Raw genomic sequence first — 25,366 nt, forward strand, 5'->3', positions numbered from 1 at the left:
TCTCACATCAGTAAAATGTTTAGCATGCTAACTGTTCAGTAACATTAACATTTTTCCTATCATCTTCTTGTTTCTCCCTCATAACTCAGACACACCTTGTATATGCTAGCATAGGCTCCCCTACTGGGGTGGACACTTTTTTGCTCGTCAGCTTTTATCACTCACTTATTTTCTTGTGTGTTCTTGTCTTATCAGTTATTCTGAAGTTATAGCTTACAGAAGTATACGAAATTAAGAGCGGGCTCACTAAAATCTTCTGTACTGGAATTATTGCATGTGTTCATGGCTTTGCATTGATTTTCCTTTCTCTGTGCAGTAACATGCCACTGGTCTTTTCAGCAGTCTTTTTCCAGCTGACTGTTGCCTCATGATGCACAGGTTGAACTGCACAAGTGGTATTTTAATTTCTCCCTTTGCAGGTTACTTGAGTTAATTTGTGTAATTCTGCAGGAAATGTCTCTCCTTTGAAAAGGCCATAAAATAAAATAAATATAATTTTATATTAAATCTTGTTTCAAAAAATGTTGCAAAAATAAAGATTCATTTTCTTGGAAAATATAGAATGGGAAAATCTAACTAACTCTCATTTGAAGGCAGAAATAGTAACTCAAAGGATAACAAATACTTGTAAATAAAGTACTATAACTAGCGTTTATGCAAAAAATAAACGTACATATCCATGTACAACAAAACTTAAAATTCAGCAGTTTAAAAAAATGTGCAGAAAAGATCACATTAAGTGTACATTCATTCATGATTGATCGCGGCAACTATGAAATTCTCCTTTTATGTCCATGTGACTGCCATCAGAGTACAAATTTCACTATGACTTACTATGACTTGTAATCATTACACAGTTTGGTGGTTTAATATCAGAACTTTAAATCACCTAGGTGTTAGACCATTATTAGAAACATATTTTATCAAGGATATATATATCTTCTCAGAATCCATAAAAGGTATCAGACTTTAGTCTGATTTGTTATCATGGATGTGAACAGATAGGGTGTTGGATTCAGCATTGGCGGTGAGAATATTTATGTGCAGAAGATTGCTGGATTAGTAGTTAGAAAAGTAATGAATATGAAAAGTATCAGAGCATTTGTCTATGAGTCAACCAGGCTTTTTTTGTCGGAGTTGAATACACTATCAAAGCAACAGCTGTAAAGGATTGATCCTAAAATAAGAAAGCCAAAATAATTAACAGCTTCCCATTAAAAGAACAGTTGAACACTTTCCACTCAATAGTGTATGCTGAAGCACAGTCAAGCTTCATTTTGGGTGCCTTTTGTCGACTCCAATGGATAGCTGGAAGGGCCCTGTCTTTTTATGTTACACAGTTTCTATACCAGTTTCTATATGATCACAGACACATAAATAAAAAATGCTAAATATAAGATGTTATTTCAATATATTAGTGTAAAATTATCTGTAAAATTGCAAGTTAGAAAGTGCTGAAAATTCCTTTCTTCTTTAGTATATGTACTGTGCTGTGCGTATCAATCCCATCTTCAACTACAGTTGTTTTATTTATTGATCAAGAGTGTTTCATTTTTTTATGTCTGATTCCTGTGATCATCTTATAAAAATAACAGTTTTGAAGTAAAGTAAAAGAACTGTGGGAAAGAGGACTTCTGGAGTTGTATGTGTAAGTGAAGCTGCAGTGCAGCAAGAACTATCCCAAGGGAAAATCAGATGTTTGGGTAAACAGCCCCCATCAAACTGTCCAGATAATGTAGACCACTTAAGTAACCAGAGAGATGTATGGACTGTTATTACATTGTTTAAAAAGAGTCAAAGAGCTGAAAGTAGCCTTTTTTAAATGTTTATGAATAAGAAGAGAAGTCTGACTTTGAATTAAATAGCTTGAGGCAAGCTTAATATGGTGATGAGGTTAACTTGCAGTGATCAGGGTAATATACTGCATGCCAATTCATACAGATGTGTCAATATATATATATATATATATATATATATATATATATATATATATATATATATATATATCTGTCTATCTATCTATCTATCTATCTATCTATCTATCTATCTATCTAATCTATCTATTTATCTATCTCTCTATGTATCTACATATACACACACGCACACACACACACACACACACACACACACACACACACACACACACACACACACACGTGCATATTTTTAAATGAAGCTGTCAAATATATGTGTGTAGAGCTTTAACGCTAATAAGCTAGCTAAAGTGATTAATGTGTTGTGTTGTACTCAGATGATGTCCTTTCCCAGTGCCGCAGTATTCTACATGTGGGTTTACCCTTCTTCCTCTCAAGTTGTACCAGTCAGGATTCCAAAGATTTTCAGTCCCTCTAGGTGCGTCGAATGTCTGACATGGCTGCTGGAATGTGGGCCATGAAGCCACCAGTCGTACAGCAGGTGCTCCTGCTTCTCACGGATATCAGATTGAAAAATACTCAGTTAAATACCCTGTTGGGGATTCTTTCAGTCCTACTTGTTGGTTATTATAGTAGGTTAATGTCATCCATTAAGGGCGAGTGCAAGTGTGGTCGGCAGATTCCCCACAAAGACACACATGACCAGTGTCTTTTTGTCTAGGCAGGGAACTCAACCACGAGAACTGCGTCATTTGCCATTTGTTTGCTCCGAAGACCTTACACCGCCATTTACAAATCCTAAACCTCTACTTAGAAAATCAACACTTGAAACAGTTAGCACTAGGAATGGCGGCTGTGCCTGATGGCCAGTACAAACTGCCTAGGAAGAAGACCAAGTCCTCGTGGCCTACTTCTTCTGCTGCGTCTCTGTCTGCTATACCTCATTCTGTACTTAAAAGGAGACCACAGTTCTATCTCTTGTGAGTCAGGCAGAAATCAGAACAGATCAATTAAGGACTCACACATAAAACAGAACAGGCCAGTTAAGGTTAATCATCTGTGAACTCAGGGGGTGGAGCTAGGAACTAAACCTTCTATTTAAGGGGTAAAATAAAACATTTCAGAGCTTTACTAGAAAGACTCATCCAGACTCTGCTACACTTTGCTGTGAGGGAAAGGTTAATTTGCATTTTATTTGCTGTATTTTGTATTACTTTATTGCCTTTTTCTATTTTGAATACTGTGATTTACCTTGTGTTTTACTTGTATTCTGCTTTTAACTGCATATTAAAACTTGAAAAGAGACCACAGCTCTGTCTCTTGTGAGCCAGGCAGAATTTTTTTTTCACACCCTCCCACCAGTTACTGCTGTGTTCTTAAACACCACTGTTTTTCTAGTTGCCTGCCCCTTATGTTAATTTGACCATATATCTCATTTCCTCTCTGCTTTTACTGGCTTGTGTGAGTAAGTGCAAAATTATCATTTTGCGAAATCACTTCCTTTCAACTATTTAAATTTATTGGCCATCCTACTGTATTCCATAGCACCAGAATACAAAAGTGACTACCTCCTTTCAATCTATCTTGCTGTTTTAAAAATGGTGACTCTCCACTAAAACTTAACTTTTTAGACAGGTAAAACTTAAGTTACCTACTTTCACATCTAACTCCTCTAGTGCACACTGCAGTATTTAGGATAAACCATTTTTTTCATCTTACCTTTAAGCATCCCTGTGACTAGCACTTGTTCTAAAACCTGCTGGAAAGCACTAGGAAACCTTAAACTGATACAAACACTCAACTCTTCTTGTTAATAAGGAGAAATTAATCATAGGCACTAAACAGCATATAATTGCAAAGTACCTTGCTAAGGTAAGGGAAAATAGCTCTTGTACCTTACAAAAAAAGGACCAAAGCAGGCATGTCCAAGGGTCAGCTTGCAGTGATTTCTCCTGTCCACCTGGTGAATCTGGACATACTGGGGCAATGCAGCAATTGCCTCATGTACACAGACAACCCTCTCCTCCTACCACCCAACACTACAACCTGTGAGAGATGCACTTACATAGCTAAATTGGAAGCAAAGCTCTCTTCACCCAAGATTGTGCTAGACCAGGCATGGGCAAACTATGGCCCGGGGGCCACATGCGGCCCATTAAACGTTTTGATTCGGCCCGCCAAACTTGAAAAAATTTAATAAATTAACCTTGTTAATGTTTTATTTCCCCTGCAATTCTGATGTTTCCTCACTAGATGGCGCACTCTAGATATATTTGTAGATAACCCACCGCCCCTCTATGAAGATGAGCGGACCCAAGAAAAGGAAAGTGGACAGAGAATGTCGAGTGTTCAATAAGGAGTGGACAACTAAATATATTTTCACTGAACACCGATCATCTGCTGTTTGCCTGATATGCCAAGAAACTGTGGCGGTTTTTAAAGAGTATAATATTAGCCGTTACTTTGCCACAAAGCACGCTAATTATGCTAGCAAGCTCTCAACAAAAGAACGGGAAGCTACTGCTGAGAAGTTGGCAGCTAATTTGAAGGCTCAGCAAAGTTTTTTTCACCGTCAAACTGCCATTCAAGAGTCAAGTACCAAGGCCAGTTTTATGCTTTCATTCAAAATAGCAAAGGCCAGCAAACCACTGTCTGAGGGTGAGTTTTTAAAAGAATGTATGGTAGAGACAGCAGGTATTTTGTGCCCGGAGACCAAAGACAAATTTGAGAAAATCAGTTTATCACGGCGGACAGTGACTCGCCGTGTGGAACTAATAGATGAAGATATCACCAGCAGATTAAACAAAAGGCGAAGTCATTCACTTTTTATTCTTTAGCACTTGATGAAAGCAACGATGTCAAAGACACTGCTCAGCTCCTCATTTTTATCCGAGGAATCAACAAAACTTTTGAAATAATGGAGGAGTTTTTGACAATGGAGTCTCTTGAAGGACAAACACGGGGAGAGGACTTGTTTGAATGGGTGTCTGCTGCCATCGAAAACATGAAGCTTCCCTGGAGTAAGCTTGTTAACGTCACCACAGATGGATCTCCGAATTTAACGGGAAGAAACGTTGGCCTGCTGAGGAGAATCCAGAATAAAGTGAAAGATGAAAACCCTGACCAGGATGTCATTTTCCTCCACTGCATCATCCACCTGGAATCTCTATGTAAATCGGTGTTACAGCTGAATCATGTTGTGAATCCTGTGGTGAAACTCATCAACTTCATACGCGCACGGGGACTTCAGCACCGTCAGTTCATTGCGTTCCTGGAGGAAACTGATGCGGATCACCAGGACCTGCTTTATCACTCCCGTGTCCACTGGTTGAGTTTGGGCAAAGTGTTTCAACGAGTGTGGGAGCTCAAAGAGGAGATTGGCGTGTTTTTGGAGCGGCAGGGGAAGACTGATGAATTTCCTGAGCTGAGCAACAAGAGCTGGATGTGTGACTTTGCGTTTGCTATGGACGTATTTTCACACTTGAATGAGCTCAACGTGAAACTGCAGGGGAAGGAGCAGTTTGTGCATGACATGTACACAAATGTGAAAGCCTTCAAATGCAAGCTGGCTTTTTTCTCCAGGCAGATTTTGAACAAGTCATTCACTCATTTTCCTAGACTAGCCACGCTGAAAGAGGCCAGAGCAAAAGTAAAGGAATACAGTGAGTCACTGGATGCACTGCACGGAGAATTCTGCCGTCGGTTTTTGGATTTCGACAAAATTGACAAGTCACTTCAATTGGTGGCCTTTCCTCTGTCACAAGACCCCGAAACAGCTCCAGAGGAGCTTCAGCTCGAACTGATCGACCTTCAGTCCGACCCTGCCTTAAAAGAGGAGTTCAGCTCTCTGAAACTAAATGACTTCTATGCTTCACTCAATGATGCCGCGTTTCCAAATCTAAGGCGAAAAGCGCAGATGATGTTGGCTTTGTTCGGCTCTACCTTCGTATGTGAACAGACCTTCAGCGTCATGAACATCAACAAAGCCAGCCACAGATCCAAGTTAACAGACCTACACCTCAGATCCATCCTGAGAATCGCCACAACAAAACTAACTCCAGACTTTGATGTGCTGGCTGAAAAAGGAGACCAACAACACTGCTCCCATTAAAATGTGTGTGTCTCCGTGATACGCATGTTGTTAAAATAAACAGTGCGCGCAGATCAAATATAACACTTCACAGACTGACTTGCTGCAACTGTTTCATCCTTGCACTGGTCGTTGTTGACTTTTGGCACCGGGGAAACAAATTGAATAAAAGGAACAGGACAAGTACATCTGCATCTCCTACCGTTTTTGAAAAAAAAGACAGTCAGGAGGAGAGTGATGGTGATATCCTGAAGGATAACAGAACTTTCAGTGCTCTAAAATAAAATGGTCATTTATTTGATTTTCAGTGTTTAAAGACTCATTTCGAAGTCAGCGATTTTATTGTAATGCTTTTCTTCATTTTCATTGGAAATTAAAGCACATGTTTTCTCCGTATCCCAAGATGTGTATTTTTCCCCCAATGAGGTGATGTTTTCAAAGCATGCCATCTATCTGCTCCTGTTCCGGCCCCTTTGTCAAATGTTATAACTCAATGTGGCCCACAAATCAAAAAGTTTTCCCACCCCTGTGCTAGACAGTCAAGAGGAGAAGGTTAACACCCGCACTAGACCTCAAGCAACAGATAGCTCTTCTAAACCCACACCACCAACACCCTCACATAGCAACACTAAACCCTCATATGCGGAGGCCCTTAACGGTAACCTGCCCAAGCAACAAGGACCTCCGAAGCTGAAACGCAAACAAACATCAGTCACAACCAAAGTGTCACAAAGCTCACAACACCAGTGTGCTACCCAACAACAGCCCATAAGGCAAGACAATGTACCCAGCACTTTAGTCATAGGTGACTCTATAGTCAGGCACACTGATGTCCCACTCACTAGTGGAACAAGGAGAAAATTACAGTCAGCTGCCTGCCCTGTGCCAGGATCTGCCACATAATGTATGCACTCAAGTCACTCCACAACAAGTACAAATATGACTCTGTCATTGTCCATGCTGGAGTGAATGACTTGAGATGTACATCCCTGGACTACATGAAAAGAGACATGGAGGAGCTCTCGAATCATGTGGCCAAGGCAGGTATGACCCTAGCCCTGAGTAGCATCCTGCCTTCGCCCAGAATGATACCACAGTATAAAGACAAAATGATTGACTTCAACAATTGGCTAAGCTTCTGGTGTCATTCAAAGGGGCTCCAGTATCTGTCTGCCTGGGATGACATGATCAACAGACCATGATGCTTTGCCAGAGATGGTCTGCACCTGTCGCCCCTGGGATTCAGGTTATTGGTTAAGGCTCTTGCCACCCCTATAGTATATATTTTGGCAACATTCAAAGGACAAAACCACCACCGTAACAGGTACAAGCATGCAAAATCTGAAGGTAATGCTACTCAATGCTAGAAGTCTAAACCTCAAAATGCATTCTCTCGAGGTACTCCTAAAAATGGAGAACATCGATATCTGTGCAGTAACTGAGACCTGGTTCAAGGCTCCAGAAAGCACCCTTGAAATACCAGGCTTCAACTCTTATCACACTTTTCGGCCACCAAACCAGGACTGAAAAACTAAAGGTGGAGGATTGTCCATATTCACCAAGGATATTATCATACTTCTAGCCTACATGGCAGCTACCATCCCCATGTTGCCCTTAGCAATGATGCACATGAGGAAACTTCAATGGTACCTCCAGTCGGTATGGACCCAGCAGTCCCACCCACTGGAGTTCAGGATACCATTGCTGCCCTGCCTACATCAGGAGATGAAGTGGAGGGTAGCCCAAGTAGTCCAAAACCCATGTCAGCCTCTGCAACCACCCTCTCCATCCCAAACCATGTACACAGATGCCTCACAGCACGGCTGGGGAGTGACTCTTGGGAGAAGGAAGATACAAGATTTGTGGGCAAACACACTCAGACAAGATCACATAAACCTGAGAGAAATGAGGGCCATCCTTCTGGCACTACAGGCCTTCCAGCCATAGCCAGAGCAGGGCCCTCTAAAGATACACCACAGTCCTGTGATATCTCAACAAGCAGGGAGGGACTAAATACTACCTTCTATGCAGACTAGCTCTGCAGGTGTAGAAACTGGCTATCACACAGGGGGTCAACCTCCAGGCAGCCTACATCCCATCCCTGCACAACAGCCAGGCAGATTACCTAAGCAGAACCACCTCAAACAACCACGAATGGATGCTGCAAAGAGATGTTTTCCTGACTATGGTCCACAAGTGGGGTATTCCAGAGATAGACCTATTTGCCTCCTCCATAAACAGGCAGCTTCCTGGCTACTGCATCGGGACACCAGACCCCAAGGCATTAACAATGGATGCCTTTTCCATGAGCTGGAAGGGGAAATTTCTGTATGCATTTCCCCCTTCCCACTGATACAAAGGGTCCTGCTGAGAATTCAGCAGAACTTACCCAAAATCTTGTTGGTGACCCCCTACTGGCCAAGACAGCACTGGTTCCCTCTTCTTCTTCACCTGTCCAAGGGCAATCACCACAAGTTACCCCCTTCAGTGGACCTGATCACACAGAACAAAGGGACTTAGATACACCCACAGTGGAAATCCTTGCATCTCACCCTGTGGCTGATAGGATTCTGATCCTATTCAGACACATATACAATGAGGATGTGCTCGCTGTCCTGCAGGAGGCCAGGAAACCTAACACAAGGAAATCCCATCTCTCTAAATGGAAAAGGTTTTCCATTTGGTGTCACAAAAGGCAATTAGACTCACTGGAAAGTGATATCCGTCTAATCCTGTCTTACCTGTGTGAACTTATGCAGACAGGACTGTCATACTCATCTGTGAAAGCACATTTGTCTGCTATCTCTGCTTGCCTTCCTCTGGAACCTCCTCTGGCATCCAGACTCCCTGTTAAACTGTTCCTAAAAGGGGTACTTCATTTGAGACCTTCCAGGAAACCCTCCCCTCCCCCCTGGGACCTTAACTAAGTATTAGAAAAACTAATACTAGCCCCCTATGAGCCAGCAGACAAAGCTCCCATAATAGAAAACTGTTTTACTGGTAGCCCTGACCTTAGCTAGAAGGGTCTCATAATTGCAAGCTCTGATGGCCAAACCACTTTCTCTAATCTTCCACCTGAACAGTGTGACTCTCAGGACTAACCCGTCATTCACTCCCAAAGTTGTGAATGACCTATCCTTGAACCAGGCCATCCACTAGCCTACCTTCTTCCCTAATCTGCAGGGTGATAGTGAGAGAGTACTTCATTCCCTAGACGTCCACAGACAACTAAGGTTTCATCTTCATAAAACCAAGCCCTTTAGGAAATCTGACCAACTGTTTGTCTGCTTCCACTCTGGAGCCCTGGGGAAAGCTGTGAGCAAACAGACCATTTTGATCTGGATTTCCAGGGCCATTTTCTTCTGCTATCTTCACCATCGAAAGACCTTACAGGGCAATGTCAAAGCCCACTCCACCAGTACCAAACACTACAAATTAGACCATATCTCCAGGGCTAGGGCAGGGTTTGCCAGGGCTATCCAACACAGATTCCTGGAAACCTCATCCAGGCCAACCCCCAATCCTCAGTGAGCTTTGGTACTCACCCATGTGTAGAATACTGCAACATTGGAATAGAAGGACCTAGGAAAGTTGTGAAAAATCTTGCCATAACCATAGATGTCCTTCTCTTCCATGTTGCAGTATTCCTTCCCTCCCACCTTCCCCTCTTGTCAGATTGCACTTACCCTCTTGTGTGACAATGGACAGGCTATGCCCTTACAGGACTGGCAACGACTGGGGTTTCTTTTAAGTTCTGAGGGCTGGTGCATCCAGATGTCAATTTTATGGCCCACATTCCAGACACCCGATGCACCTAGTGGGACTGAAAATCTTTGGAAACCTGGCTAGTAGAACTGGAGAGGAAGAAGGGTAAACCCACATGTAGAATACTGCAACATGGAAGAGAAGGACATCTATGGTTATGGTAAGATTTTACATAACTTTCCTTTCTTAATAAATCACTTTGAATATAGACCTCATAAAAGCTACATCACTTCTCCTACCCTTGATTTACTTATTAAGCCTCATGGTATGAGAAGCATGGCCTGTTCCTTCCTATCCCATTTTAAGCATAACCTGGACCAATGGATGAGTAATTGGAAATTCACCCCTGGTCTGGCTCCTATGTCTGTGATGGACAGAGGCAGTCAGCAAATCACTACATAATATTAATCAAATTTATGGGTCACATTTGGATTGCACAGCTAGGCTTATAAGGGTCCTAGTGGTTGTTAGCTTTGTATACACATATGAGCCTATAATTTGCAGGAACTATTACTTGTTTCATTTTTTTCTAAGTGTCCTTTTGGCCAGTGGGATTTGGCATTATCATCTTAGATCAATTCATCTGCAGTCTTCATTTTGAAATGTGACCAGCCCTGCTTACCTAAGCGACAAATGAATGGTGAAATAAATAACTAAATACCATAAGATTGTTAGGTTACAAGTGCTCCGCAGACAAGGATGTATGTTGATGATGTTTTCACAGTGTAAATCACTTTCCCAGTTCATTCCTTTTATTTTGCTTGTTATAATTTTTGGGAGCCTTGGACTTCCCTGCTTATATCTGACCACTCTCTGCTTTACATGCTGGTAGAAATTGCAACACCTCTACTTGGAATTGTCTGAGACTTTTTGTTCACAACTAGCCATGCCCTTTCCCCTTGTGAAATTTGGGTACTTTCTGGAACACCAATTTTTATGCATACTATACTTGCACTTTACGGTGCACCTGCACTGCCTGTGGTGTACTGTCGATCTGGGTATTCGTGTTATGGAAGCATGTCTTCATCCCCTCACCATGAGGTGCTCTGTGGGCAGACTTCACTTGCTGCCTGACCCCAAGATGGGTAAACTATCATCATTTGCTCACTCTCATCTTTCCTGTTCTGGTATCTGGGCTCAGTAGTAGAGCACAATGCCAATGTGTTAGGATGAATTATTGTATGTGTCAGTGCTGGCAGGCTTGCAGTTGTTTTCACATTTAGCTGCCGTAAATTTTTATGATGCAGCTGTATGAAACAGATCTGTTTGAAGTACTGCTGTTGTGTTACATGCCTGGTTTTCTAGTCAAAGATCATTAAAATGAGTTCAGTTGTCAGTCACAAGCAAGACAACAGTTTAAATATCAGGCAAGCAGTGATAAGTGGTGAATTCTTGTTTGTCATATAGCTGACATAACAGTGGAAACTGAGATGGTAAAAAAGATGGAAATTGGATAGAAAACAACATATTGGATGTGCAGTGTTGGTTCACAAAGTTGGCATTCAGTTGCATTTTTTGGAACTCAATAATGAATTCTGACCTAGCTCTGCAAACGCTATCTGACCAATTAAAAAAGGTTGACATGAAGGATAAGTCATATGTATACCCTGCAGTAGCCATTTGTGATTCAGAGACAGCTGTATGACAGTGCAGTACCACAAAGTTGTGCAACACTTTAGTGGCTTCTGTCTGTGGCCCACTGCTAAATCTAATAAAGCATTCTGAGGAAGCAGCCTATGCTTATTAGCAATATGTTCTCCTCCAAGTAATGGCTGAATTAAAGCATTTATGCAGTGTTTGGCTAGTTACTTCGGCCACAAATGCTAATGAACTTTGCCAAAGGCTTGCATTCACCCATTGCTTCCTGTGGATGTGATTGTGCTAGATCTAAGTGCAGGGGAATTTAGCAAAGAGGTAGTGGTGGTCATTCTCATGGTGGTGGTGGTGTGTGTATGTTTGTATATGTGTGTGGGTAGGTGGATGAATGGGTGAGTATGTCTGTGAGTGTGACTGAATGCGGGGGGGAGGCTGTGGGCATGTGTGTATAAATATATGAATGTATGTTTTGGGTGGGAGGGCTGTCTTACCTCCACACTTCCCGAGACAAATGAGCAAATCCTGCAGTATTGGTAGGGGGCACTAGACACCAGGGGTAACCCTTCATATCTTGCCTTAAAGGCACTTAAAACTCCCCTTGACTAACAAGTCCTTCCTGCAATATTGGGGTGGGAAGAACGCTAGACACCACAGATAACTCTTCTTATCATGCCTTAAAGGCAGTTGAAACTCCCCAAGACTAACAAGGTAATCTTGCAATACTGGGACATGGACAACACTGTCAACCAGGGATAACTCATTATACCATGCCTTAACTACACTTAAAAGATACTAGAACAACATTTATTCAGTGATTGAACTAGTCCATAAATAATAAGAGATAGGGCTCATATAAGAGGCAACAACAGGAACATTCTTTAAAATCAAGGGCAGTTAGAGGGATGAGGGGTGTCCATGTAGGGGGAGGCTTTGGGACAAAACCAGAAAGTACACTAGTGTACACCATGGTAAATTTTAAACTATTACTTGGATACATAAAAAGGATTGCAACATAACATTTATCTTTGTATTAGCTCCTGAACAGTGAAGAAAACAAAGACTCCAGAATGGGAAAGGTGCAAGTCTCTGCAGCCTTTTGGTGGTAAATATGAGTACAGGATATTGTGTGTACACTGATACATTAGGTGTGACCTAACCTGAGAGCTGTGGTGACCCCTTTTCCTTTTCATTTTTTTCCTACGTACAGATGAAGAAAATTAAAGTTTATTTATTTCAGTTCATAGATTAGTACTAATCTAACTGCCCTTGTGAGCTATATTAAGCATAGCCAATTATCCCTCGTGAGCTCAAACCCTGCACCTTGGGTTTGTATGGCAAACACCTTAATCATTAGGCCACCCTTCCAACCCTCATTTGTTTATGTATTTATTAAAGGTGAATTGATTTCACCCCCCTTGTCATAAAATACTGTGAAAATGGAGTGCTCCCAGTGCCATTGGTGGGGATGGGGGATTCAAAAGGGGGAAAAGAAAATAAAATGGTTCTTTGATTCAGGGACTGGAGACTGATAGTCCCCCAGCAGTTACCATATAAGGAAAGTTTTCTGTGTTTTTTGTTCACTGAAACAAAGACCAAGCCAAATTGAACAACTTTTAGCCATGATACATACAGAGGTAGGAAAACAAAGAAATATTTTTATAACATAAATCTGCATAGTTATCATCAGTTTTAGTGTGTATCAAGAGGAATGCAGTGGACAGTTTTTTTTTTTAATTGCAAAGAGGAGTAATAGTAAAAACATAGCCATCCGTGGTTATTTTGGACTCTGGCAGATAAAGCAACTGGGAGAGTTTGTGGAAGAGAATTTGATGCCATTGGTGTCATACTGTTACTTGTAGGAGTTGGTGAAGGTGGAAAAAGCTGACAGTTTGTAGGGTGTGTTTTCACTGAGTAAATGATGACGTTTGGGTTTTACCTACCCATTTCTAGACAAAAATGTCACCAGCTCTACAAGACCAGAGTTGTTCTCAGGCCTGCATTCTCATGACTTGTACTAGTTACGCAAGGCTTCCATATGAAGAAACCTTCATCTTTTCTTGCTGTTTCAAGTGCTTCACATCCAGTTTTCACGATGGAGTAGTTTATTCTGTGTAGTGATATATGCTCATTGACCATGTTTTATTTTTCCTCAGAGGTCTTCAGTCAGTGTATCATTAAATTATTTTGTTTTATTTTGTTGGAAGGCTATAATCTGAGTTTTTGCCACAGAGTAACTGTTTCTTACATTTCTGTTAAAAGCTCACTGCTTTACTTAAAGATGGAGTCCATGGAATTTAGCAGTATGCTGGAGAAAAGGGATACAATGGTGAAGTCTGCTAGATGAGAGTTTTCAAAGGAAGCTGCAACAGACCTTAAAAATGGAAGTGCACCTCTTGTACTTCCAGTTTACAGGAGAATACTGTATTAACATCACTTCCCAAAACAGAGAGAGAAAGTCATTATATAAAGTAGTAAATTCTTCTCACTGGTCTTGGTACTGCCAAACAATTAACCTTAGCATCATCCTTGTTGGCCCCCTTGCTGTTGGCTTCTGTGATTATGTTAGATGAAGAAGTTTTTATGGTGGACATTTCCCAAGTACTTCCTCAGGCTTGGCCATCTGTAACAGCACATTACTGGCTACTGTACAACTGCAATTTTCCATTGATTTTAAATTGTGTAGGAGTATTTCGGTTTAGTGCAGCAATCCACATTAAAAAAAACAGGAACCTAAATCCATAACTTTAGTAGACTGTTATTCTATCGATAGAACAATGAGTGAAGATTTTTGCTAGTATCAATAAAGATGCAAGGCAGCAAGAGGAATATAAAAAAACTTCTCCTGTCTCCTCAAGTTAAGTGGATTTCTATGTGAGATGGATGTATTGTTTTACTTAGGGTTTTGATAACTACAATTCTTTCTCCCCAGTATTTGGTTCTTCAATAGACGATATTTCCTTGACAGTAACCTGAACGTTTATCAGAGAATATTTTGGCTAGCTTTGAGATAATCTGTCATCTGGAGAGAAAAGATACAAAGGAGTGATAAGGGCACCATTTTCAAAGTAGATGACCCCCCTCTCCAGTGTACTTTTAAAAATGTGCTGGCCATTGTCTTGATTCTCACTTTCCAATACCGATAAAGGTGATGGGCTGTTTAACTTTCAGATAGATAGGGAGGACTGTGTAATGCATGCAAACACTGATCCTGTGACTGTTTCTTTAGGAACCTTTATTCAGAGCAGGAACATTATTCCTTAGCATTCCTTGTGGATTAAGATTCAAGCTTACTAGATTAATGTGTAAGAAAATGTACATATGTTAGAGCACTACACTGTTGGATCAAATGGATTCTTCTCACTGTTCTGTTTTATAGCAGATTCAAGAATATCTACAGTCTGTTCCTAGAAGTAATGCTTCATGTACTCCAGAAAAAATAGTTTGAACTGTAGACAAGTAACATTGACTTGCTTACAGTGTTGTGGATGCAGCTTCTGGAGCCACTGTTAGACACAGCACTGAAGAAGGCTAACTTAAGTTAGAACAGAGCCTCACAATGAAGGCATAAGATTAGGACTCAAATCAGCTGGTGATATTATACCAGACTTAGAAAAGAAAGACAAAGCAAAGTATTTTTTAAACATGTCTGTGCCTCTACTTCTCAGTCTCAGAGTGTTTCACTACTAATAAAAGCATTTGTATGAAAGGAATTGCTTCACAGACTTTTCATTATTAGTTTAAATGGAAGCAGTTCAGCTGCATAATTCAACTGCAACAGGAAAGAGAAGGTTCAGGCATAGGTCATGAAAATGGCTGCCACCTTCCCACATTCTCTTTTTCTCATTGTACATGGGGAGCTGCTTTCACACATTACCTTCATCTTATTTAACACACCTTGGGAGCAAGTTTGTTGTCTTTCTGCCTAGCAACAGATAACCTTGGACAACTGTGTGTTCAAACAATTCATCAAGGTTATGCCATAGAATGTATTCAGAAATAACTAGTGTGGTTACCTCACACAGTCCACTTCATCAGGTTAATCTAATACTTCAGTTGCAAAATCTTCTTCTGACAAATAATTATAACCAGGGATGTTTTTTATGCAAGACAATTTCTGGTGTGAAAAAGTGCAATATCCAAGGCCAGTTCTAGTCTGTTTTGATCTGAATAAGTTTGGAAATGCAAAGATATTCATGGTGGTGGTGGTGATGGTGATGATGATGGAGAATGTATTTCCTTTCATAGCTCAGTATTTTATTTGGCTTCACTAGACGTGGAAGATGTTCATCTTCACATTTCAGTTTTCAAGTGGTTTCTGTGCTGTGCCTAGGTGTTCTGAGTAGGGCACTCATTTTATTGCATTTTTACTAGTTCTCGTCTGAATTTGTTCCCACCCACCTACCTTTTTCATGTTGTGCCTTTAAACTTGGAGGCTTTTGAGCTGCCTGCTCCTACTGTATATCTGGCCTTGGATTCTCCTCCCAGTCTCATCTTCTGTATACCTGGTAGCCTTAGAAACTCTTCCCAGTTGTATCTCCTCTGATCATTTTACTGGTTACTGACAGAAGAAACTAGGAAGGCCAACTTTAGATTATTAGTGTACTTTGAAATTGCCTTAAAGTGTGCGTGTTCCTCATTACTGGCTTATCTGTTTATGAATCACCTTCTAATTACTTGTAGCTAGTTGTTAGGGTTGTTCTTGATACCTTTTTCATCTGTGGCTAACTAAAGTACATTTTTACAAGACTGTGACTGCAACTCTAGTGGCAGTACAAAGGTAGTCTGGTCTGACTGAGTTGGGATACTTACATATAGGCTAAAGTAGGAATTACTTGTTGTAGCTAGTTGTTTGATTTTTTCTGATATTTTTTCACTTTGGCTAACCAAAGCATGTTTTTACATTAAGAAGACAGGGACTGCTATTCAAGTGGCAGTACTAAGGTAGCCTGACCTGTCTAAGTTGGGAAACGCTGGGAGACTTAAAGTGAGATTGTTTCATGAGCCAGAGGGTTTTTTAGAGACTAGTTGTTTGGTGTTAATCTGCATTTGAAAGCCACTTTTGCTGTACTTTTACATTAAGAAGTTGCTGGAGCATCCATCTTGTGGCAGAAGGTGTTTACCTGATCTCTCTGAGTTTGGAAGCTGTCCAGGCAGCTCAGTGTGTAGTCATTTATTGCTCAAAAGGCACTGGAGTTTTCAGCTTTTTTCTGTCTGCTATAAATTAGGTATGTTTGTCTGGAGCTGTTCACCATGCAGTGGCAGTTAGCAGTACTCTGTATAGCAGCAAACCCATAAAGCTAGTACTTAGGACTTTAACCTGTAACACAGAAAGGATGTGCATGGAGCTAAGCTTAGGGTAGCTAGTTAGTGTGTCAAAGCACATTAATATCAGATCATAACACTATCTAACGTCTAGCCTTAACCCTAGACACTCAGGTGGCATCTGTAAAGCCTAGACCCTAAACCATAATAGCCCGACCCTAATACAGGTCCTGACAACATATATTTGGCATTTTGTAATGTCTCTGTGATCAGTCTGGTAGGTTTGGGTATCCTGAGACAATGTAGCAATTGTCACATGTGCTCAAACAACCTTTTAATCCTAAAAGAAACCAAGACATGTTCCATACCTAATAGAGGCACTCCCCATCCAAACAAATGCCCTATTCATGGGAGACTTTAGCTACCCTTCTATAGTGTGGAAAACATACTGTGTTTCTAACTCACAGGCACAGTGTTTCCTGGACTTTATCAACACAAACGCCCTGGATCAGATAGTGCACACTCCAACTAGAGGATCAAGTATATTCGACCTGGTACTCACCAGTATGGGAGAACATTGCAAAACCCAACCAGATCTGTAACAGTTGGGAACTATTCTAAAGCAAACTGCATCTTATTAAACAGCAGTTTGTTAAAATTATTGGCTCCTTCAAACTCAGCAAATACAGCTACCTATGCAGAATTATTTATAGAAACCCTATACAAACATGTAAATGGCTGTATTGAGGCTGCCGTACCTAGCAGAAGTAAGCCCAGATCTAACACCAAAAAGAAAACCCAACTGGTGAAATCCTTACCTTAACAGGGTATATAACCAAAAGTCATGACCAAAATCAGAAAGAGAAACTGTCATAGCAAGACATTAGGAGGGCTAATAAAGTCCAACAAGGCCAGTTATGAGGTCGGGATAGCCTCCCAGGCTAAAGACAATCACAAGGTCTTCTTCAGCTATGTCAGGAACCTTAAAGGTAACACTCAGTAGTGTGCAGAACTGGTGGTAAATGGCACAACCTTCACTGACCAGGATGACATAGCGAATCTACTGGCTGATAAATTTAGCTTCAGCCCTCTAACTCCCTCTACCCCCCATGAAATCCCTTCTAGCGTATTCCCTCCACCCATCAACAAGGGACAGGTCCTGGTGTAGCCCTCTAAGGCCAAAAACACTGCGTCACTGGGCCCTCACAGTATCCTGAGTTCTCGCCTAGATAGCATAAACATGAACTAGCAGAACTGCTCAAGGCACTCTTCAAATACAGCCTCAGAACAGGTTATGTGCCATGTGAATGGAGGGGTGCAACAGTCATCCCTCTTCATAATAGTGGACCATACGTTGACCCAGGGAATACAGACCCCTCAGTCTGACAAGTCTAAAATGCAAATCCATGCAAAGAATTATGGAAATGATCAGCAAGGGCCTTGGTAACCTACAGGCATTGGATCCATCACACTTTGGCTTTGCTAAGGGAAGGTCTTGCCTACTCAACCTGATAGACTTGTTTGAGAGTGTCACTAAGGCAATGGATGAAGGGGGAAAAATGGAGCATGCCGCCTACCTTACCCTGGCCAAGTCATTCAATACAATATCTCACTCAGGTATTGTTGATAAACTCTCAGAACTAGGCATAGATCTGTACATAACTCCCTGGATTGCTGGCTGGCTTACAGATAGAATCCAAGAAGTCAGCAGTGAGACCACATTCACCAGGAGACTGGTCACCAGTGGAGTATCTCAGGGCTGGGTGTTGAGCCTGTTCCTGTTTGGCATCTCCTAGGAAGTCAAGGCTAATATCAAAAGCCACTAGCTCACCAAGTTTGCTGATGACTTTAAATGGAAATCTAACCTTGATTCCCCCCATGACACCAATATCCTACATGAGGCTTTAACACAAACAAATGACTAGTGTCAAGGCCACAGATTAAAAGTCAACAAAAAGAGATGCACTCTAGATCTAAGGACCTGAACTGTGTGTGGAACATAAATAAAACATGCTGGAGAGACCAATATGTGTCTCAAAGGATCCCTGCGCTATGGAATAAACTCCCTTCTATGTGAAGCAGAGCTCATCCCTGACCCTGTACAAATAAAACCTTGATCATAGGATTGTAAATCACAAATTCACCCCCAGTTTGACTCCGATGTCTTTCAAAGACAGAGGTTGTCAGTAAGTAAATTAAACCCCAACTAGCATACCCCCCCCCCACAGTAAGTAAATTAAACCCCAACTAGAATACCTCCCTCCACATAACCCTTAACTACTTCCTTACTAAGAGATCCAACCATATAGGCATCCATGGAACTCTGGGATAAAAGTGGGTTGGGTTGCATGGCTTGGCTTGTAAAGACCCTGGTGGTCATTAACTATTGTAAACCAATGAGCCTATGAATTAGATCTCATAAAAACATTTCAAGCTGCAGAAAGCTCATTGTCATTTTTTCACTTTTCAGACATCAGATTTGAGCTGCTCAAAGCCTCTAGAGTACTTACTGTAATGTTTAGGTGAAGTAATTGCACGCCTCAGGAAACAAAACATAACAGATCAGATGTTGTCCTTTTCATTCTTCCTCATGAATGGGTCTAGGATTCGATCCTCAGATCTGACTTGGTCACATGTACAAGACTTAGGATCCAGTTCTCGAGCTCCTCCCTCTACCCGTAATGCTCTATTCCATCCACAACTCCTCAGATCTCTTTTACCGCCATCATGGTAAGACAGATGTTATACTTCAAGTAGTAAGAGATTTCCATTTTGGTGTAATTTCTCTAAAAATGTTTGGTTATAGTCCTTTTTCTAGTTGCTGCTATGGTAGTGACAACTTTCTTTCCTCCCTGTAGTTGTCACTGGCGTGAAGGTCTTTTCTTTTCCAGCCATTTGTCTCTCTTTTTCTTAGTACCATTCTTGGTACTTTGCCATTGTTCTATACCTGCTACAGTTATCTATCTATCTATCTATCTATCTATCTATCTATCTATCTATCTATCTATCTATCTATATCTTTGCTTAAAACATAGTTTTGTGTTAGTATAACTTTTTTTTCTTCAGGTTGTACTATTTGTTATTTAAACTCTTTTCCCTTTAGGGTTTACTGATTTCTTTCTATTGTCTAAGATGTCTAAGAAGCCTGAGAAACCTACGAGTTTCAAGAAGTGCACTTCTTGTGAGCATAACTCTGATGCCCATAAGAAGTGCTTGTATTGTCTCGGAGCTGCCCATCTCGATTTTCCTTTTGCTGTGTGCCACTTTCATTTCTAGGGTGCTCTCTGATAGAAGGAATAAATTAATCTTAAAAGGCTTGCTGCCAGCTTCAACTGGGGCTCAAACCCCCTTCAAAGAGTCGCTACCTGCCTCAGAGTCAAGGAAATGGCATATTCCAAGATCTCCAGTAGCTTCTTCAGAACCTTCAGAAAAGTTAAGAAAGGTCTCAGATCTGACCTCTTCAGATCTAAAGTCCTTCAGGCTGCCCTTAGATCCATCTAGTTCAACCCCTACTATGAGTTATTCTAGATGCTGAGGAAGCATTTCCAGCCACTGTCCACTGCATCATCCAGGTCTTCAAGGAGTTTGATAGACACAGACGAAATCAGAATGATGCAGAAATTTCTCAGGGCTCAGATACAGATGGGGTCCTCCCAGCTACATCCCCTCTTGGATCCATGAGTGCACCTGCTCAGCCAATTCTTTCTCCTTCTCCACATTGTCCCACAGCTTCAGAGGCCCAGGATGAGAGATCCTCAGGAGGTTCAGCATCGGCTCCAAGGAAGCTTCCCTCCTCAATTCCGATGGTGTCCCTGACCAGTCCTGCTCTGATATCTTTGAATCAGAATGGGTCTCTAGTCTGAGAGGTTGTTGTTAGGTCTGAGAAGTTGCTTCTGGCTCTTACTTTGTCAGATTCATCTCTTCCCCTTAGAGCCTCAGCCCTAGACAGCTCGGATCTGAATCTCTGTGGATGGCTTGGATCTGGGGCTGGCCCTAACCTCCCGTCTTTGGTGGCTTCAGCACTGAGGAAGGAGGGATAGGTTTCTCTAGGTCTGTCTGCCTTCCAGGTGATTGAAAGGGCTTTCTCTTTGCTCAGAGAACCATCCTGTCTTATCTCAGATCCTCATCAATGCCCCTCATTGGGTCCGAGCTCTGAGACCATCATTTCTGCTCCTTAGGGTCAGCCAGTTCTGGGTAGTCTTCACACATGCTCCCCAGAGGGATATCTGCCCTCTTCCAACAACTCTCCCACAGAAAGAGGTCCCCCTGAAGAAAACATGTAAGAGGAGGCACACAGACTCTCTCACAGGAGACACAGATTTTGATGAGGGAGAAGGATCCCACTGATCACCACCTGATGACATCTCCTTTGAGGACATCCTGGAAATCCTCAAACAGAAGAGTAGCTGGTTTTCCCAACCTCCTTCTCCTGAGGAATCAGTGTTCCTGCAGGCTTTCAGCGATAGCCCATCTACATCTTGGGTAATCCACCCCGGGAGATGAACTTATTGGCCTAGTTTCCTGCCGGGCTTGGAAGTTACCAGATACTGTTGAGCCCATCCCCAAGCACCCGGACAAGCTTTTAGTTCTGCCTTCTGATAGGCCCCACTGAAGCAAGGGAATCCCAGTTGATGCAGCCACTAAGAAGGAGCTAGCTAAGCAAAGCTTCACTTTCCATCCATTGAACAGGGAGTCCAGAATGATGAACAGATTTGGAAAGTGTGTGTATACCCAAGCTACTTTTGCACTGAGGTCATTGAACCACCTGGCACACTTCACTTGCTTGCAGAGGAATTTGACCAAGGAACTTTCAACCTTTCTCTCGGAGTCCATGTCTGCATAGGATCTCAAGAAGGTTTCTCCTCAACTAGCCAGTCTTCTCTCCATTTTGAATGCATCGATGAGGCTGATCTTCCATGCAGCGGAGGATGCTTCATGAGCTGCCAGTTCAGGCATAGCCATCAGGCAACATGCCTGGTTGAGGCTGTGTGACTTTGCAGAACCCTTTAAGGTGTCATTTGTTAATCCCCCCTTCGATGGCTCTTCCTTGTTTGGGCCATCCATTAATGAGATGCTCACCTGCAGTGAACAGGAAGGAAAGACTCTCTCTGCCATAGGAATCAAATTTTCTACCTGCTAGAAATCAATGGAGTGGTAACAAAATGTGGTTCTAGAAATCTCAGGGACCTTTCCAGGATTTGCACAGTGACACTTCTTCCAGAGGCAGAGGAGGAGGAGGTTTCAATGGACAATGTCACCCCAGAGGCAGAGGGGGCCCGCAGAATCAGGGTTTCAGAGATTCCTTCTCTGATAGGCTTTATCAGAGCTCCTGAAGTGCCTCTGGAGGCAGTCGGGGTTGTTTTTCCTTGCACCTAGATGCCTGGACACATATTACAAGAAATTCATGGGTGCTAAGAATTATATTCAGAAGTTACTACATACCATTTTCCCTTCCCCCTCCTGTCAAAAGAAAGAATCTCCCTGATGTTCCACCCACTCTGAGGGAAGATGCAGCTCAGGAAATACAAAAGCTGCTACAAAAGAGTCATCCAGGAGGTCCCACCCAAACAGATAGGATTCGGTACTTACTCCCACTTCTTTTTAGTGCCAAAGAAAACAGGGGATCTAAGACCAATTTTGGGATCTAAACAATTTGAACCAATATGTAAAGAAGAGGAACTTCCAAAAGGTTATGGTTCAGTCCAGCCTGTCTGTTCTGCACAAGGACGATTGGATGTGCTCTTCAGATCTCCACGATGCATACTATCACATCAAAATAGACAGATGATCCTGGAGAGGTCTACAATTTTGGCTGGGAGACAATCATTACCAGTTCAAAGTACTGCTCTTTAGTCTCACCACAGCACCCAGGGTGTTCCCCAAATGCATGGTAGTAGTGGCAGCTCACTTGAGACTCAAAGGATATTAGGTGTTTCCATATTGTGATGATTGGTTCCTCAACACCCTATTCCAGCATCAGCCATTAAAGGCCAGGGGTTAGCTGCTGCTATTCTCCAACATCTTAGGCATCTCAGTAAACCATAACAAATCAAACCTAGTTCCTGTACAGATTCTGGAATTTATAAGAACTCAATTAGATATTATGACTCAAGTGACATCCCTACCTCTTCATCACATCACATCATTGAGAGATCAGGTATGGGAAATACTGTCCCATCCATCCCCTCCAGCAGAGCTAGTACTACAAGCTCTGGGATCAATGTCAGCTGCCATCTTTCCAGTTTCTCTAGCAAGGTTCTTTATGAGAATCCTTCAATGGACCTTGGCCGTTCTGTGGTCCATTCTTTATCAGCCGCTATCCTTTCCCATATAACTCACTCCAATCTGCAAGTGTCTTGTTTGCTGGTGGTTCCAGTCCAACAACCTGTTTCTGGGCAGTCCATTCTCCCTTCCTCCCCCAATCACCACAGTGACCACGGATGCTTCCCAGTTGGGGTGGGAGGGGATTTCCTGGGAAAGATAGTCCAAGACACATAGTCCCCCCACAGAGACCAAGTTGCATATCAATGTCTTAGAGATGAAAGCAGTTCTTCTAGCATTGCAAACCTTTCAGGATGTTCTGCCTCTGGGGACTATTGCAGTTCACACAGATAACATGTCAGTTGTCTGCTACATCAGCAAACAATGAGGAACCCATTCCTACCCACTGTGCAGACAAGCCATGAGGGCTTGGGAATGGGCATGCTCTTCAGGCCACTTTCTCATTGCAATGCACATAACTGGGAAAACCAGAGTGCTGGCAGACAGACTCATTAGATCCACTCTGATTCCCCACAAGTGGTCTCTCAACCCATCAGTAACGAACATGATCTTCAGCCACTGTGGCCATCTTTGCAGAGACCTATTTGCCTCGCCCCTCAACAACAAGTGCAGCAAGTACTTCACTCTGATCCCCCCTCACTGAGAGATGCTCTGATTCACAATTGCCCCCCCCCCCGGTCTTCTCTATGTTTACACTCCTCTTCCTCATATTCCAAAATTCTTACAGAAAGCAAACAGGCTAAAGATCTTAGTCATTGCCCCCTTATGGCCGTGACAGGTATGGTTCCCTTTCATATGGTCTTAATTGAAATATCCTCCATGGATACTGGAACCCATTCAGGATCTCCTATCTTGCCCATCGAGAATTCAATATCCCAATTTCCACACCCTGAAACTAACTACATGGTTCTTACTTCCAGTAATAGTTAGACAGTCCAAGCTTGCCTCCCCAGTTCGTGACATTATTTTGGCCTCCCAGAAGGCCTCTATTAAGAAAATCTACAGAAGCAAATAGAAAAAAAATTCTATTTGGGCTTCCAATTAGAATAGTGACTCCTTTTCTGCACCTACTTTGGCCTCACTACTCTTTTTAAGGAAGGGGCTAGCTTTTCTACTATTAAACTGCAGTCGGCAGCCATTTCCAACTTCCATGCTGGAGATGAATCCTTCTTTTTGGCTTTGTCCAGATTATGTAAAGCCTTCATGAAAGGAATTTTCCTCCTTAGACTCCCAATAAAGTATCCCTCTTTTCCTTTCCTTGGGCTTTTACTGTGGTCCTTCAGGGTTGAATTCGGAAACCATTTGGACTGGTGGATAAATACGATATAAAGTGTCTTTCTTGGAAAACAATCTTAGTAGCTGTCACTTCAGTAAAAAGAATTTCTGAACTTCAGGCCCTATTGGCCAAGCCTCCTTACATTATATTTCATAAGGACAGGGTGTCTCTATGGACCAGCCCATCCTGTCTTCCTAAGCTGACGATGGGGACTAACATTAACCAAGTCTTACAGTTACCAGTCTTCTTTCCAAACTTTACAAATAAAGGTGACTACATGCTTCACCTTCTTAGGTTCAAAGGTTCATAGGTAGGTACTAGGCTATCGACCCAAGGGCCTACGTAAGCCTAGCCAGCAAGGTTCCATAGCTTACACACCCAAGAAAGTTATTTTCCTGTGCCACTGTCCAGCAGAGACACAGAAGTGATCCTCGGGGTGTATTTCCTATTTCCAATCCACTCATCAAGATTTTTCTTGAAGAGTGCTAATGAAGAACTTTGTTTGACAAAGATGGGTAGCTTGTTCCAGAGTATAGGAAGTCTCTGGGACAGGAATCTATCCCTCCAGCATGTCCTGTTTATTGTGGTGACAAGGTTTAGGTCCCTAGAGCATGTAGCTCGGAGGGATTGGGATTTCTTCAGGTGTAGCATGTCCAACAGCTCTGGGTTTGACATAGCTTTATATGGTAGGCAGAGATCACCTTGGAGTAGGCGATATGCTACGGAGTAAAGCTGGAGTTTTTTGAGGCGGTCAGTGTACGGCATTTGTTTGAGGCCAGTAATCCTCTTTGTGAGGTACTTCTGTGGCCTTTCCAGCTGCTGCAGATGTCTTGTGAGGTACATTCCAAAAGGGGCATTGTACTCTATAATGGGTCTAATGAGTGATGAGTAGAGGGGAACTATGACCTTTTTTCCTGGATGAGAACCCTTTTATGATGAGGTGTGCCACGCAGAAGGACTTCCTGACTACTGTGGCGATGTGACTATCAAAGGAAAGACTACTGTCCACCTGGGTCCCAAGGTCTCTTATCATGCAATCAGTGTTAAGTAGATTGCTGCCTATGTAGTAGTTCATGGCTACAGAGTTTTTACCAAAGGGGATGACACTGCACTTTTTGACACTGATCTTGAGGCCATGGCTCTGACACCAGGCATCTGTCACAGTGAGGCCCTTTTGTAGGATGTCCACATCATTTGAGGACTTGAATATGGCTCCTAGTT

At 42.2% G+C, this 25,366-nt stretch overlaps 1 protein-coding gene across 1 annotated transcript in view; it reads left to right on the forward strand.

Moving 5' to 3' along the window:
• Positions 1 to 25,366, forward strand: part of LOC122792908 (tyrosine-protein kinase Fyn-like) — an 80,935-nt gene that overhangs the window by 18,507 nt on the left and 37,062 nt on the right. The window lies entirely within an intron of this gene.

The sequence above is a fragment of the Protopterus annectens genome, chromosome 2.part0 (assembly GCF_019279795.1).
Source record: "Protopterus annectens isolate FY-2018-M chromosome 2.part0, PAN1.0, whole genome shotgun sequence".
Taxonomy (NCBI): domain Eukaryota; kingdom Metazoa; phylum Chordata; order Ceratodontiformes; family Protopteridae; genus Protopterus; species Protopterus annectens.